Here is a 16,271-nt window from a genome sequence, read left to right on the forward strand (position 1 = left end):
AGACAGGCAAGTAGAACACCTGTGTTGGTTCATCTAGATGTCAGCGTGTAAATTAATGTAAGTCCATCCATTCTTATCACGCTGTACAAAGCTGAAGTCCAAGTGGAGTAAGGGCATCCAGAAAAAAGAGATAAACACAAACCAATAGAAGAAAAAGTGGCGAAAAGCTGAAACACATGATAACAATGGAAAATTTCTAGAAGAGAACACCAAACCAGTGGCTTATGCTTTACGATGAAGAGTTGACAGAATGGACCTTGTAAAAATGCAAAGTGTCTGTAAGGCAAGAAACACTGTCTTTATGACAAAATGGCCACTAATATCTTGAAAAAAGACATTTGCCCTCCTATATCTGAAAGAGAACTAATATTCAATATGTACAAAGAACTCAAGAAGTTATGCTCCAGAAAGTCAAATAACCCCATTATAAATGGGGTACAGATCTAAACAAATAATTTTCAGCAGAAGAATTTTGAATGGCTGAGAAATGCATAAAGAAATGTTCAACATCATTATTAATCATGCAAATGAAAAGATACACCAGGCAGAATGGCTAAGATCAAATATTCAGTTAACAGCAGATGCTGGTCACAATGTGGAGAAAGAAGAAGACTCCTCCATTATTGGAGGGATTGGAATGAGGTACAATATTCCGGAAATTACTCTGGGCTTTCCTCAGATAATTGGACATAGTATATGCTGAGGACTTAGCTATCTCACTCCTGGGCATATTCCCAAATGATGCCCCAACATATAACTAGGACACATGTTGTACTATGTTTATAGCAGCTGTAGTTATGATAGCCAGAAGCTAGGAAGAACCCAGATGATTTGACCACATGAATGGATACAGAAAATGTGGTTCATCTACATAATTGAGTGCAACTCACTAATCATATACAATGACATCATGAAGTACATAAGCATATGAATGAAACTATAAAATACCATCATGAATTAGGCATCCAAATCACACACACACACACACACACAAAAGAAAAAACAACACACACACACACACACACACACACACACATACACACTACCCCAAAACCTTTAATTACACAACATACAATTCAATTACCGCTTTAAGTTCAAGAAGAAGGATGAACCAAGTGAGGATGGTCTGTCTTAAAGGGGAAACAAAAATATTCATAGGACATGATATGGAGATTAAGTTTAGTGGAGAGATTGAAGGAATAACCCTACTAAGCCTATACCACCTGGGATCCAGCCCACATGCATACAGCCCCCAACCTAAACAATATTTCTGATGCCAACATGTGCATGCTCACAGGAGCCTGATATTGCTGTCTCCTGAGAGGCTCTTCCAGATCATGACAAATACCGAGGCTGATGCTTCCAGCCAACCATCGAAATGAGAACAGGGTCCCCTTTGGGGAAGATAGAGAAAGTATTAAAGGAGCTGAAGTGCCTTGAAACCCAGTGAGGACAACAGTGGTCACTAACCAGAGCTCCACGGGACTAAAGCACTTCCTGAAGACTGCACATGGACAGACTGGTGGCTCTAGCTGCATATGTATCAAAGGATGACCATGTTCTATACGAATGGGAGAAGCCCTTGGTCATGCAAAGGCTAGATCTTCCAGTAAATACAATGGCATGCTGGGGAGGCAGCAAGCAGATGTTTTTGCGGAGGGGAAACACCTTTGAAGAAGACAGGGCAGTGGAAGAGGATAGGGATAGGGGGCTTATGCATGGAGGCCTCACACATACAGTCTTTATGTTTTTCTAGGCCTTTAACAACTCAATGGCAAGGTCACTTCCTAACCTCCGAGTGGCTAAACTATCTACCACAGATATTCCCACATTATTATTTGCTAAAATCTGTATCCCATCTTTCTTGCCCTGGACAACATTGAGCAGCGCACCTGGGTCTGCTTATTCTCATGCTCTTCTATGTCAGCTGCTTCTCTGTCCTGAAAGTCTGTCCTGGAGAATCTCCATGCCTTCTTCCACTCTGGACCTTTGTCCAAGCGTCCTGAAACTCCTGCTCTGTCTGCCCTGCCTAGACACTGGCTATCAATATCTCTATTTTCCAATCAGAACCAACTGAGGCAGGGTCCCTGATTCATAAGTTCAGGACATTATGAGAAGCATGAAAATAAAATCAACTACAATAACTATTTGTATGTGATTTTCTGGGAACAATATTCCTCAAATCAGAAAGAGATACCTGTTAAAGTACTAGAATCATAGAAAATATCAAGTAGACACATAATAATAATAATAATAATAATAATAATAATAATATATTATTATAAATGTGAAAATAAAAATAATAATAAAAATAATAATTATAATAATAAATAACAAAAAGTTATCAAAAATGATAAGGAAGCGAACCATACTGTCAAAGAAAAAATAATACTAAGATGAACTTTCAATACTGAACAACTATGTTTCAAATGCAAGGACACCTAAATTAATAAAAGAAACATAACTATAGCTCAAAGCAAATATTGCACCACACAAAATAAATTGTTGGAAACGTCAATTCTGCTCTCTCAACAACGGACAATTTATAGAAACTGAAACTAAACAGATATGGTTAAAATAACAGAAGTTATTTTAATAACTTAAAAAATCCAACCTTACAAATTTATAATTTTATAATGAAATTTTTAATTTTATAATTTCTGACTATAACTTTTGATCTCATTTTGCTTATATTTTTCTCCATTTTAAAGCATTTTTTCTTTGTGAATACTTTTCCCTCTTTATGTATGTTCTTGCCTTTATGGGATTTTGTTATTGTTTATCAATGTTAAAATGCAATTTATTCACAGCAGCAGCCATATATGAAGAAGAATACAAGAATTAATTAGCCATTTCAATAGGATGGATTACTTATGAAAAATAAGAATCTCTGAAACAAAGAACAGAGATGAATTTCACACTACCCTTCCACAATGTTCCCAGCAAGCAATAATGCCAGGTATTGTGCTGTGCTCATGTAGTGGTGGGAAATAATTTATGGAAGAATAAAACCACATACCACAAAAAAGTTAAAGAATCCCTTTCCCCCTACACACAGATACATAATGGGATTATAGAGTGGTCAATAAAATTAATTGAGCGGAAGTAAACAATTATGTTGATACAAGAAAGTGATGGCAAGGAAGAATTTCAAACCATGGTCAAGTATATAATTGTGAACATTTGTTCCCAAAATTGTGATTTGTTCCCCAGGACAATAATAGCTGGACTGAACCCAACTTTCATCTATACAAAGTGGGGAACCATGGCCCTAATGGGAATGTTGAAGACAAAAAAAATAACAAAAGTGTATATTAATAAAAGCAAATCATTAATGCAAACTAACACAAACAACTTTACGTTCTAACCAGAAAAGGCACCAAAACTAAAGTCATATTTGAGCACACTATGTGAAGACAAAAGTGAGTGGGACATGGTCTTTCTCCCTTTCATGTTTTTCAAGTACTTTGCAGAAACAGGAATCTCAGACTGCTTTTCCATGATTTATTAAAGGTTTTTATAGCCCTCATGTATTAAAATACCATTTGAAAGTACTGATAGCTGCTGTCTAGGTTTTTTCCAATTTCACAAACTTCTTGGACTAAGGTTCCAAAATATAACTAGGCCAAACCCTGAGCTGTAAAACTATGACAAGGGAATAATGACAGATATTTTCAAGGCCCAAGCACTACAATACTATACTATTGAGTACAGTGATCCAAATTAATTCAAATAGCTCAAGAGTGTAGGAAGATACGTCTAAAAAAGGGTTAGAAAAGTGTAGAAGAATCAACTCCTTCCTCCTGTATGAGAGCATTTATGGTTCTGCAGTAAGTCCTAAGAGGCAGTATTCAAGAAGCAATGGGAAGAAGGAACTCAGGATAAGACAGGAAGATAAACTAGCATGGTGGGTTTATGTAAGAGAAATACTTAGAAATGAAAATGTCTTGTAAAATTAAAAATAGTTTTTTTTCATTATTCTCTCGTTCCAATCAAAACAGACATCCATGAGTAATTCTCCTATAAGGCTTCCATAAAACAGGTTAAACAAAAAATAACAAAAACATTTAAAAGTTTGAAAACCAAACAAAAGAAAAAAATGTGCGTATGTTTCAGAGCAGGATCACAGGGAAATTAGATGAATCTGGTCAATATGAAACCTAGAGTGGCAAGCAGGACCTAGAATTAAGAACTGCATGAGAAAGGCTGTGGAGTAGTGACAGGAACATGGCCAGGCCTGACAGATAAGCCTGGGCCCTTTACAGGGGCACAGAATGAGATAAGTACATATTTCAAATAAAGCAGCAACTTTCCTTTCTTCTCACCTCAAGTATCCCATCTCCCAAAAAAAAACCCAGTTTGATAATAATACAGAAGAGTTGTGGTATGTCACTCACTTCCCATTTTCTTTTAACCCTCCCTCCAAAGTCTGAAAAATGAACATTTCAAATTTCCAAGAAGAAAAATTCATCGGCAGGTATATGGATGTCCTGAACACCAAGTGACAAACTGAAATATGTGAGGGCAGAGAAGGTGGAGACTGTCTCATTCCACAGAGCAGAAAGGTGACTGCCCAAGTTAAGAAAAGATAAGGCAACCCTAACAGGTAAACTAGTTCTCATAACATTAAACTTATTTACATTATTCTTAACTATACTTAGTTCAAATCACTTTCCAAATCAATCTTCATTTTGAAAGATGCTGATCTTTCCTGCAGTGTATCTGTACCATCTTCTCTTCCTAGTATTGTCTTTCATTATGGGGATAATAGATGATTGTGGCTGCATAGGTGATGTTTTTATTTCTATATATCACTCTCTTTACATACTATATGTGTAGTAACATTTAAGGAGTTTCATTTGGAGAAGGTATGAATGATTGATCTAATATATATGGTTTAAAACTCTATTGAGATTATTTAGAAAATATCAGGTATCCATTCTCTATAAATAATTGCTTTTCTCATATAATAAAGAAACAATAAAATTTTATTCTAGTCAAAATAATTCTCTATAATTTTTATAACCATAGATGCAGAAGAACATTAAAATAATGTGGAATATTAAATCAGTTGAACTGCATGTTCATTAATTTAAGACTAACCAGAATCATTGAGATGATTCTGGAACATATATATGAACAAAAAACAAAGCATTGAATAAATAGTGGCAGAAGAACAGAGTCATTTTGTTAAATGTTGCTTACCTTCAGATCCACTGTTTTCTTTTATTTAGTAAAAATTTAATTTAAATACTCTTCGTCAGTGTTTTTCATCCTGTCATTGGCTCTATTTTCAAAGCTCCATCCCATAACTAGCATGATTATTAATTTTAAAACCAAGAATTTTGCGTGTGTCAACCACTTTCTCCATTTTCTTATTTGTGGTTTATTCTGTTCCCAATGGCCATGTTGTGTTGAAGTCAGGAAGAATTTCTGGCTCATTTGATGAAAATTTTCTGAAATCATATATGATACATAGTTGTAAAATAATGTGCATATGTTTAACAGTACTGGATATTATAGTTAAAATCATCTGGTAAGGAATTTTTGCATGAATATCATAACACGCTAAAATACTAAAGAGAAAACGTAGAAGAGCTAGATATTTATTATATATTTTTACACTTCTAGAGTTTGTAACTTTACAAAATATGAGCAAATCACTTCTTTCTGTGAAATTTAAATTCATGAACTATTATATTCTAATCAAACAGCTGTGTCAGCTCCCTTAAAGTTGGATTAAATGCTAATTGCAATCCAAAATGTTTGGAGTAAGTAAATCGGCAAATTATTTGTCCGCATGTACTAAACAAACATGTAATGTAACCATAGGTTTGCTCTTAATGAAATAAGAACTACCAGATATAGTGTGAAAAAATACATCTATTAAAGAAATTTTTGGTTATATAGCAGCTATTTATTCATGGTGTGAGTAATGGCTTATATCACCAAACCTGGAACAGTAAATAGGAATTTCTAGTGAGTTAGAGGTTCTCTCAAGCATCTTCAAATAAATCGATCTAAAATATATTCCTTTAAAATTCTCCTAAATACACTTATCATGAAATATTCCACATCACAGTAAAACTCCAACATATTTTCATTTTCTCAAAACAAGACATTGTCTTTCTTTCTTCCGGCCCTCCCATAATCAGTCTACTACCAAACACATTATTTCCAACATAAGTGTCTGATATGAATCTTTTTCTTTAAAACTGACACTACTTCAAGATTGACTTCAAAAACATCCTTCAAATCATTCTGTGTATCATTTCATAATACAAAGTAACCAGAGTCCCTTATTATGAACATAGAGAGTTAAACAAACTTTTTATAACTATTCAATGATTTCTTATACATTTTCCATAAATAAAAATTTATATCTCTCATATTGTTTCTGTAAGCCTATATGTGATATCAAACTTCAGCTTTATTTGGTCCTCTCTTCCATCACTTAATGTATACAAACTACTATCACATATACTTTTTGTATATGCAAGTTCTTTTCCTTTTATTGACCTTATATTTATAGTAATATTGCCCGAAATATAGTTCAATTATTTTTCATCTAATTTAACTTAGCTGTCATTTCTTGAGACAATCTCCATGACCTTATTTCTAAGACAGATTCTTCAATTATTGCATACAATCAACTCCAACACACTGATTTATGCATTCATCTTTCTTTTTTCGTATATCGTAATGCAATTTTTATAAGAGAAAGCTCATAATACTTTTTATTCATTCCTAATCTATACCATCATTATGGAGCCAGGTACATTAATGGAGACTTATAATTTATTACATCATTCAGTAAGTTGTAAAAATAAACTTTATACTATTCTTTGTTTTAATGAACATGCATTCCATGCATTGGTTAAACCATCCTGAATTATTTATGTGAGTTCTTCAATATATTACAATTCGATGACCTAGATGACATTGCCTAAATATTTTTATTTGTCAATGATAGTCTATTTCATGTTCAACAGCAATGCTTTGTTGACTGAGTAATTATCTCTGCTAGGAATAAATTTTCAGGAAAGAAAAAGATACCTAATTTTAATTGATAGCACCCATGTTAAAATGCCAGGTGCCAATCATTTGTGGTCCCATCTCTGAAAATACAAAGAGATGATGATTCCTACGGGCTTACTGGTCACGGAGTCAAATTTAATTTGTGAGTTCTTTCAGTGAAAGATTAAAAACCAAGAGGACCCAAAGCTGTGTTTACAAAGCTGAACCTGTACCTCATCTCTCTCTCCCCATATCCCACCAGGAAATGGCTGGACTTCCAGGAGTGCTGACACACTCAAGATCACAGGAGAGACTACCACTTTTCAGGGGGAACTGCCTGGAGCCCTCAGAACACAGGAACAGAAGGGCAGTCTATTACAGGATACTTCTGGTTTCTATCTATTCCTTGTCGCTGAACCTGATCCACAGCTCTTGGTACACAAGATCCTTCAGGAGAGAGCTAGTGTGCCTGGAGTCCTGACACATAGGTTACAGGAGGATCAATCCATTATCAGAGACAGTAAAACCAGCTAACCACAGAGAAAACGAGATGGTGAGAGGGAAGTATAATAGACTAATCAATGAAAACCAAGGTTACATGACATCATCAGAACACAGTTCTCACACCAACACAAGGCTAGGATACCCTCAACACAACAGAAAAGAAAAAGAAATGTTTGTACTTCAAATCACTTAACATGATACTGTTAAAGGATTTTTAAAAGGACATAAATAATTCCATTGAAGAAATACAGGACAATAGATGTAAAGAGATAGAAGCCCTTATACAGAAAACAGAAAAAATCCCTTAAATAATTACAGGAGTCCATAAGGAGTCCATAGGCAAATGGATGAAACTAGAAAATATCATCCTGAGTGAAGTAACGCAAACACAAATAAACACACATAGAATGCACTCACTTGTAAGTGGAAATTAGCCCAAGAGCTCAGAATATACACAATAAACTCATACACACTCTGGAGCTTAACAAGAAAGGACAAAGAGGGACAGCTTCAATCCAAATTACAAGGGGTTAGAAAATTATCATGGGAGGCAGATGGAGGAAGGACCCTGTGTGGGAGAGGGGAGTGAAATGGAAAAACAGGAAAGCAGGATAAGATGTGGGAAGAGGCAGGAAAGAAGCACAGTGGACCAGGAAAATGAGTGTAGAAAGAAGGAACATTGGAGGATGGGGGTAACCTCTAGAATGTCTCAGATACTAAGGATCCAACAAGTTCTCTGGACCCAACACTGATGACATTAGCCAACATACACAACAACAGTGAGATTGAACCTGAAGACACGCCCTGCAGTAGATAGACATGACCACAGTGTAAGGATGGGACACTCACCCATCTCTTATTAAATCAGAGTTATTCGTGTCTAGTTGAAATGCAGGGGAAAATATGGAGCAGAGGCTGAAGGAAAGGCCATCAGGAGATCTGCAGACACCAAACCGGACACTGTTGCTGATGCTGAGATGTGCTTGCAAACAGGAGTCTGGTGTGGCTGTCCTCTGAGAAGCTCTGCCAGCACATGACTGACACAGACGCAGATATTCACAGCCAACCATTGAACTGAGCCTAGAGATCCCAATAGACGATGTAGGGGAAGGGATGATGGACCTGAAGGAGACTTTAAATAACAACAATATCAATTAACCAGAACCCCTCAGGGCTCCCATGGTCCTAACCACAAACCATAGATTATACATGGTCTGGTACCCTACGTATGTAGCAGAGGACAGCCTCATCTCACACCAGTGGAAGGGGAAGCACTTGGTCCTTTGGATGCTTGATGTCCCAGAGAAGAGCGATTCTAGAGGGGTAGGAAAGAGTGAATGGGGCTTACGGAGTCACACTCTTAGAGACAAAGAGGAGGAATATGTGGAAGGGGGTTTATGGAAAGGGGGTGATATTTGAAATATAAACAAATACAATGGTTAATAATACTACTAATAAGAGTATTTTCCAAACATTAATTTACTGCACAGGGTATTTGGAATATTTATTGTTGCCTAGATGCATATTTCTTCCTACAGTACGTGATATCTTGTTTCTCTGAGGAGTGTAGACTTAGATCTTCCTCTTCAAACAAAGAAGGCATAACAATTAACTCCTTTTTCCAAGCAAAGGTGATTGCAAATATGTCTGTAAAAGGCAGGAGGCATTTGTACAATATAATTGGGGGTCACCAAAAGAATTATTTACAAGCGAAGCTTGTAACGCAAACAGTTTGGGTTCAATCAACTTACCAGAATTGAAAGCATACCAGGACTTCTGGCCAGGCAACTGCATACATGTGTATACATCAAGACAAGAGACAGGAGCAGGGCACAGAACAGAACAAGAGTAATGAATGCTTGTGAGCCACCATGTTGGGGCCAGGGTCTGAACTCAGGTCCTCTGCAAGAGCAGTAACGGTTCTCAACTACCAAGCCACCTCTCCAGTCACACACAATCATTGTTTATACAGCCCCCAAACACAGCACCACTTGATGTGTGTAAACACGCACACTAGAAGTGCGGTGTGATTTATTTGTGTGAATGTTCAGTCAGTGTGATACAAACGCTCTTGTGTTCATAAATTTTGGCATCGCCGTTTTCACTTGAAGGTTCTCTTCATTCTCAGCTTCGGTGTTTACATACATCATCAAGAGAGGAACCGCCCTGACAGCCTACCCCGCATCCCCCCCATTTGCAGCTATGCCTGCCTTTCTTCACTAAGTTAAACACCACCTCAGACTCTACTCTTTCATTTTGTTCAGTGTAGTAGACTCACCAAAACCATAAAATGGAATCCCAGATACAGAGGGAAGAAGTTTTGCTGTTTGTTACTTTGTTTGCTTTTAGTTGCTTTTTCCCACTTCCACCGGTTAGAACTTTGTCCCATTCAGTGGCAGGTACTTAATTCAGCCAGCATTAGGGAAGGCTGTGGGTGGAGTGTGATAAAAGGAAAATTACTGGAGAGAACTCACTGGGATTTTGACGATAAATACAAAGTGTTTATTGACTCGATTTTTCAGTCACACAGAACCCTGCACGGCACTGATTCGAACTAAAACTTCACATCTGACAATTGTTCGAAGGAAAAAAAAAAGCCTTAAAGACAAATTGATCCAAGAAAATAAGCCCTAAGTTGTAATGATTGACCCTCTATAAAGAGAAACATTATTTTTTTTAAAAAGACGATTTTGATGTTTTTGTTTAACAATTTCATATACTTATATAATGAGTTTTAGTCATTTCTTTTCTGTATTTCCCTTCCCAATTCCCCTTCCAAATCCCCGTCACTCAGCCTCCCATCCCATCCTTCAGTTCTCCCTTACTTCCTCCCTCTCCTCCTCTGTCATACCCTTGGTCAACCCCTTCTCTCACGCCATTCCCTCTCCAATTGGCACCGATAATCTGAATAAGTCCCCCCTCATCTTTCATGTCTCCTTTCTGTGTGTATTCCCTAAGTTTAATTAATTACATGAGTACAGAGGAATTCAATAGAACCACTTATCTATGGGTACAGGAATGAAGAAGGGAGTGAAGCAGAAATTTCTGGTTTCTTTGGAGACTCAACTGTGTCATGGATGTTGTTCTGGAAACTGTCTTAGGGGAGGATGTTTTGCTGAGAACAATCCCATGGTGTTTCTGGTAGCTGCCTGGGAAAACGGCATGTGATGTTTAGAAAGGGTTCGAGTATAACACTGGACAACAGTGGGCAACACCACGGCATTGGCTTGCCGTGACACTCTTCGCTGATGCTCAATGGACTTTGATGACTCTGGTCTTCATTGACCATGCTGTGGCATTGGTTCACCTTTCCTTCCTCACTGACCATTGTCTGTCATGACTTTGTAGAGAGAAAAGCCCCAGAGAACTTCTTGTGGTGACATTGCGGTGGCTTCTTGATGCCTCCTCGAACCCAGGCCAATTGGAAGAGCTCAGCAATTTCTTCTGGGTTGAACTGTCCTTGGTGATTCGCGAATGGTGTTTGCAAGTGGATCGACCTACCTCTGTTGATTCATGTCAACTGAACTGATATCCTGATGATGAAGATTGAAATCGTCCCAGAGAACAATTTCTAAGCAGGTCCATATCATCCTTTGTTTGCCCTATTGTCCTTTCCTTTCCACTACCTCTGGTGGGTGGTGGGCTAGAGGAAGGTTAAAGGGTTTAAAAACTCTTACTAAAGTAGGTCTTGAAAAATCTAAGCCTGCAGAATAGAACCCTCCTCCAATAAATGTTGATTGCCAAGGGAGGGGAGGGTCTTTATGGCCTCTCCCATCTGTGATGAAGTGTTGAGCGGCCCAGTCTTGTGCCCATGGCCATAGCCGCCATCAGTTTAAGAGTTCAATGACTAGGTACAATCTGAAAGATATCCTTTTGCTGTCCCCTTCCCCATCTTCTGGTTCTTATATTCCTTCCACCCACTCTTTCATGATGTTCTCTGAGCTGTGGAGGAGAAGACTTAGCTGTCCTATTTCCACCTGAACAGTCCAACACCACTGATTCCCAGCACTTTGAACAGTTGTACGTCTCTGCCCATGGTAGTCAGAGGCTTCTTCTCTGATGAGAGCTGAGTGCAATGCTGATCTGTAGATACAAATATGGACGTTTGGAAGGAAGTTCGACAATGTATTTAGCATGAGGTTCTTTCATAGGGACTATATCATCCTAACCATCGGTTCTTGACGACTTTACAGAACCTGGTGTGTGTTCGCTCTTGTGGAATATGACTTGTATCCAATTGGAAAGCCACTGGTTACTCCCATGACTGCGATGCCACTAACACATTAGGGGCACATCTTGCCTGACATTTTAGCTTGAATGGTTCACCCCCGAGTAAGGTTGTAGATGATTTTCTTCCCTGGAATCCTACATAGAACTTTCTTGAACCATGAAGGCTAGCCATTAAAAGGATGCTTCCACCTCAACGTTACATTGACCCTTCTGTGACCTGTGACCCAAAGGATTCAGTGTCCTCAGCAATAGGGTCTTACCATCAAGATCTGGAGGGCTACGAAGAACAATGGCAACAACCTATAAAGTTGTGAGGGCTTTTGGGATCTCGCTGGTCAGCAACTTTCAGGAAGACATTCCACATATGGCACTGTGATCTTTGCTAAATTTTAGTTTTCTGTTGCTCTGATAAATACACTCACCAAAGCCAGTTTGGGAAGGGAAAACTTTATATCATCTTATCTGTTCCAGTCCGTCATCAAGGAAATCCGAGACAGGATTGTGAATCAGAAACTACAGAGACTGCTCACTGGCTTGCTTCTAAGCTCACATGCAACTACCTTTACAGAGTCCAGACCCACCGCATAGGGCAGTTCTGCCCAAAGTAGACCAGGCTCTCCAACATCAGTGAACAGTCAAGGAAATGCCACCTGGACATAGTCAAGGCCAATCTGATGGAGGAAGCTCCTCGAGGGAGTTTCTTTCCTCCTAAACTAGCCATCACAAGAAATCAATGAAAATAAAAAAAGAAAAGAAATCAATATCTTCAGGGGGAGCATGGCTTATCCATGGAGGCTGCCTGCATTTGAACTCAACAGTTGATCTTGTAGATATATTCTGTAACACAACGTTTTATAACCCCTCTCACCAAACCCCGTTCTAACCTAATCACCTAAGGGGAGATGGAGTGGAAAGTAAGTTTTAAAAAAATAATTGGACCAGAAAGAAATGCTTCTTGGAAATAAAGGAAAAAAGGAAGCATTTCTGCATCCTTGATGCTTTCCTCGCATCATCTGTGCAAAGATAATGAAAACCGTTACGTTCCATGTACCATAATTTCCAATGTTACAAATCATATAAATAATACTGCTTATCACTCATAAAACACATTGGCACTAATCATTTTGATGTGTTTTTCTAACTCACTCCTAATGTAGAACTGATGAACTGGAATTGTTCGCCTGCTCATTTATATACGAGGGAAGTGAGGTTTAAACATCGAGCCAATTTCCCAATACACTAAGCTAATAAATGGCAGAGCCGCACTTTCTCTGGCTTCATGGCGTGGCCTCGTGAGAAATGCAAGTCAGGGTACCTTGGCAGGGAATCCCAAGGATCAATACATGGCATCTGAAAGTTGTCTTGGATGCAAGACTGTGAGTGAGGCTCAAGTCAGCTGAGCCCCAGCTCAGGATTCCTGAAACAGAACACCAGAACATGTTAGAGAGCGAGGAGACTAAACTAAACTTCTGGGAGTCCTCAGCAGATTGTACAGATCCAGGGCTGAGAGTTCATAAGTATGTTGGTCTTTGTGGGGGTGGAAAGGAACACTTATTTAGATCCCCACCTCCTACTATGTGCTACTACAGTGGAGGCAATGCCTTAAGTCCAAGGTTTTTTGTTTTGTTCCTGTGTATGTGTGTGTGTGTGTGTGTGTGTGTGTGTGTGTGTGTACATATGTGCATGCACAGTGTATAATGTAGGGACTAATCCATTTCTCTTCTACCTTATTCATTGACGCAGCATTTCTCAGTCAAACTCAGAGTTCACCAATATGACTAGTCTTTACAGCTATCTTGCTCTGGGTATCTACCCTAACTCTACCTCCCTGGACTGGGATTCTGTGTGGGTCACAAAGCCTACCCATCATTTACCTGAGACCTGTGAGTCATCTCCTCAGCTGCTAAGGTTCAAGTCCCGGTGTTGGCCCCATCTCCTTTATTTTGTTTTCTTATTATTTTTTTCCGTCTTGGTCATAATATCAGAACCAGGTTGAGGTATGACTGGCTCACTCAAACAATCACTCAAATCCCTCCACACAAATGTTTTCTAATATGAAGGAGGACCCTGCTGACTCTTTGTCCTGTAAAGTCTTACCTTAACAGATGAGTTAAAGGATTGGTTTATCCTAGTGGGTGATTGTGGATGCTGTAGTTGATGTTGAGGGAGGCTGGCAAATGAGGGGCCACAGCTGAGTCACTTATAATAACAGATACAAAGCTGAGTGTGGTAGTGCATACCTATATTCTCAATACTCGCGAAGATCACAAGTTCAAATCCAGCCTGGGCTACATAGTAAGTCCAAAGACAGCCTGGGCTACATCATAAATCCAAGGCCAGCCTGGGCTACAGAATAAGTACAAGGCCATCCTGGGATACATAGAATGTCCAAGGTCAGCTTGGCCTACTTACATAAATCTTCTCCAAACAACAACAGGTTTTTTTTTTTCCTTTTTGGTTTCTGTCTCTCTATTTCCTCTACACTGATACCAGTGCTGTAGTTTGGGGTGGTAGAGGAAAACTTTTGTCATCTCTGATGGTCCAGGATCTCCCTAGCAGCACTGCAAACCAAAGAGGCAGCAAACAAGTCTGTTTCGATTTTTGAAGAAAAATATGACACATGGGAAGTGCTGTCTGAGGAAATGGCTCTAAGATGGGACAACACCTCAGGAGACTGGACTTGGATCTTGTGCTAGTTTCCTCGTGATAAAAACAATGATGTTCTCATCCAGAGTCTGTGTTGGGAATACAATGCTGTGCTTTCATTTCAACACTGCACAATCTCCATATGGCATCCCTTGAAATCTTGTCTGATATTAAACAGATTATAGGAGAGACAAGTTGAGTATAAACACTGTCATTAAAAAGGGTTTAAACGAGGAATTTTTTTTTCTAAATTTTTGTCTGTGGAACCAGGTTCAGTGTTCTGCATAGGCTCTAAAACACGGCAATTTCTTTCTTTTTTTTTTTTTTTAATCGCCAAACAGAATGGACCTTATATCCTTATATTTTTCTATCTAGGTCTAATCGAGACGACAAAATACCATTCTTTGCTTAAAAAAGAAAACTAATTGTGTTTCTTTGGCTTTTTTTTGTTAATTTCTTATTTTTAGTGTTTTGGGGTTCAGTTTAACAATTATGTTTTCATTGAATTAATTATATTCTTACTTTCTAGTGTAGATAAAAATTTAGGTTGCTGTTATTTGTTTCTAATCTAAGAATTAGTGTTGTAAATAAAGTTTCCACTTAGCACCTTCACAGTTATGTCTCACACATTTTGATAGTATGTTTCCTATCTTCTTCTTTTTTTCTTACTGTTACATAGTTTCATTATTTCTTGACATCTGTATTACTTGTGAATGTGTGATTTAATGTTTCTGGACTGGGAGACTCCTGTTGTCTCTCATTGAAGACGTCTATTTTAGTTTCGTTGTATTAGCAGAACACATCCCGAGGGGCTGGAGATGCAGCTCAGTGGACAGAGTGCTCACTTGGCTCTCACACAGCTCTGGGCTCCACCTACAGGACCTCATCAGCCTGGTGTGGTGGTCCATGCTCAGAGTTCCATTACCAGGAGGAGAACCAGGAGTTCAAAATCATCCTCGGGTGCATAGTGTGTTTGAGGCCAGCCTGGGCTACATGAAGCCTGTATAAACAAATATGTAACACAGGACATCTTTTCTGAGGCATTTGCCATACTTTGTTCTGTGGTTTCTGAGTATCTGAAAAGTCCAGGGGTACTTGAAGGAAAAGAACATCCTGGTGCTACTAGGGACTGTCAGTCAGAGACATTGGCTGGTGACGCCATCTCATCCCAGCTGATTTTCTGCCTGCTTCTGTTGCTGATAGGCTGATCCATGTCCACAGCTTTGCTCATAATCGCCCTGCTTCCCTTTTAGCTGTACCCATTCTTGCTTCTTGCTGAGGCCGTGATGGAATTAGTGACACAGAGAATTGGTGTCCCCTTCCAGCCCACTGATTCTCTCAACAATAAGTTCTCTGTATTAATAGTTTCTCTGTTGCCTACAATATCAGAAATACATAGAACACTCTTTTCTGTTTTATTTGGACACTGGGTTTCATTACGTAGGTAGGACTGGCCTGAAACTCACTGTATAAACCAGGTCGTCCTTGAACTCACAGAGATCAGCTTGCTTCTGAATGCTGGGATTAAAGGGGCATACCTGGCTTCATCTTTTTTTAATTTTTTTTAAATTTATATCTATGGTGTGTGTGTGTGTGTGTGTGTGTGTGTGTTTGTGTGTGTTTGTGTGTATGTATATGTGTGTGTGTTTATGTGAGTGTGTGTGTTTGTGTTTGTGTGTGTGTATGTGTGTGTGTGTATGTGTGTGTGTGTTTAGGTGAGTGTGTGTGTTTGTGTGTGTTTGTGTTTGTGTGTGTATGTGTGTGTGTGTGTGAGTGTGAGTGTGTGTGTGTTTGTGTGTGTTTGTGTGTGTATGTGTGTGTGTGTATGTGAGTGGGTGTGTGTGTGTTTGCGTTTGTGTGTGTATGTGAGTGTG

At 38.7% G+C, this 16,271-nt stretch overlaps 1 long non-coding RNA gene across 1 annotated transcript in view; it reads right to left on the reverse strand.

The window, feature by feature from the left end:
- The window catches only part of LOC134484254 (uncharacterized), a 40,690-nt gene that overhangs the window by 6,537 nt on the left and 17,882 nt on the right, over nt 1-16,271 (reverse strand). The window contains exon 2 of the long non-coding RNA XR_010061669.1: nt 5,206-5,456. This is a non-coding gene — a long non-coding RNA (uncharacterized LOC134484254). The remainder of the gene's footprint in view (nt 1-5,205; nt 5,457-16,271) is intronic.

Source organism: Rattus norvegicus, chromosome Y (assembly GCF_036323735.1).
Source record: "Rattus norvegicus strain BN/NHsdMcwi chromosome Y, GRCr8, whole genome shotgun sequence".
In the NCBI taxonomy this organism is placed as follows: domain Eukaryota; kingdom Metazoa; phylum Chordata; class Mammalia; order Rodentia; family Muridae; genus Rattus; species Rattus norvegicus.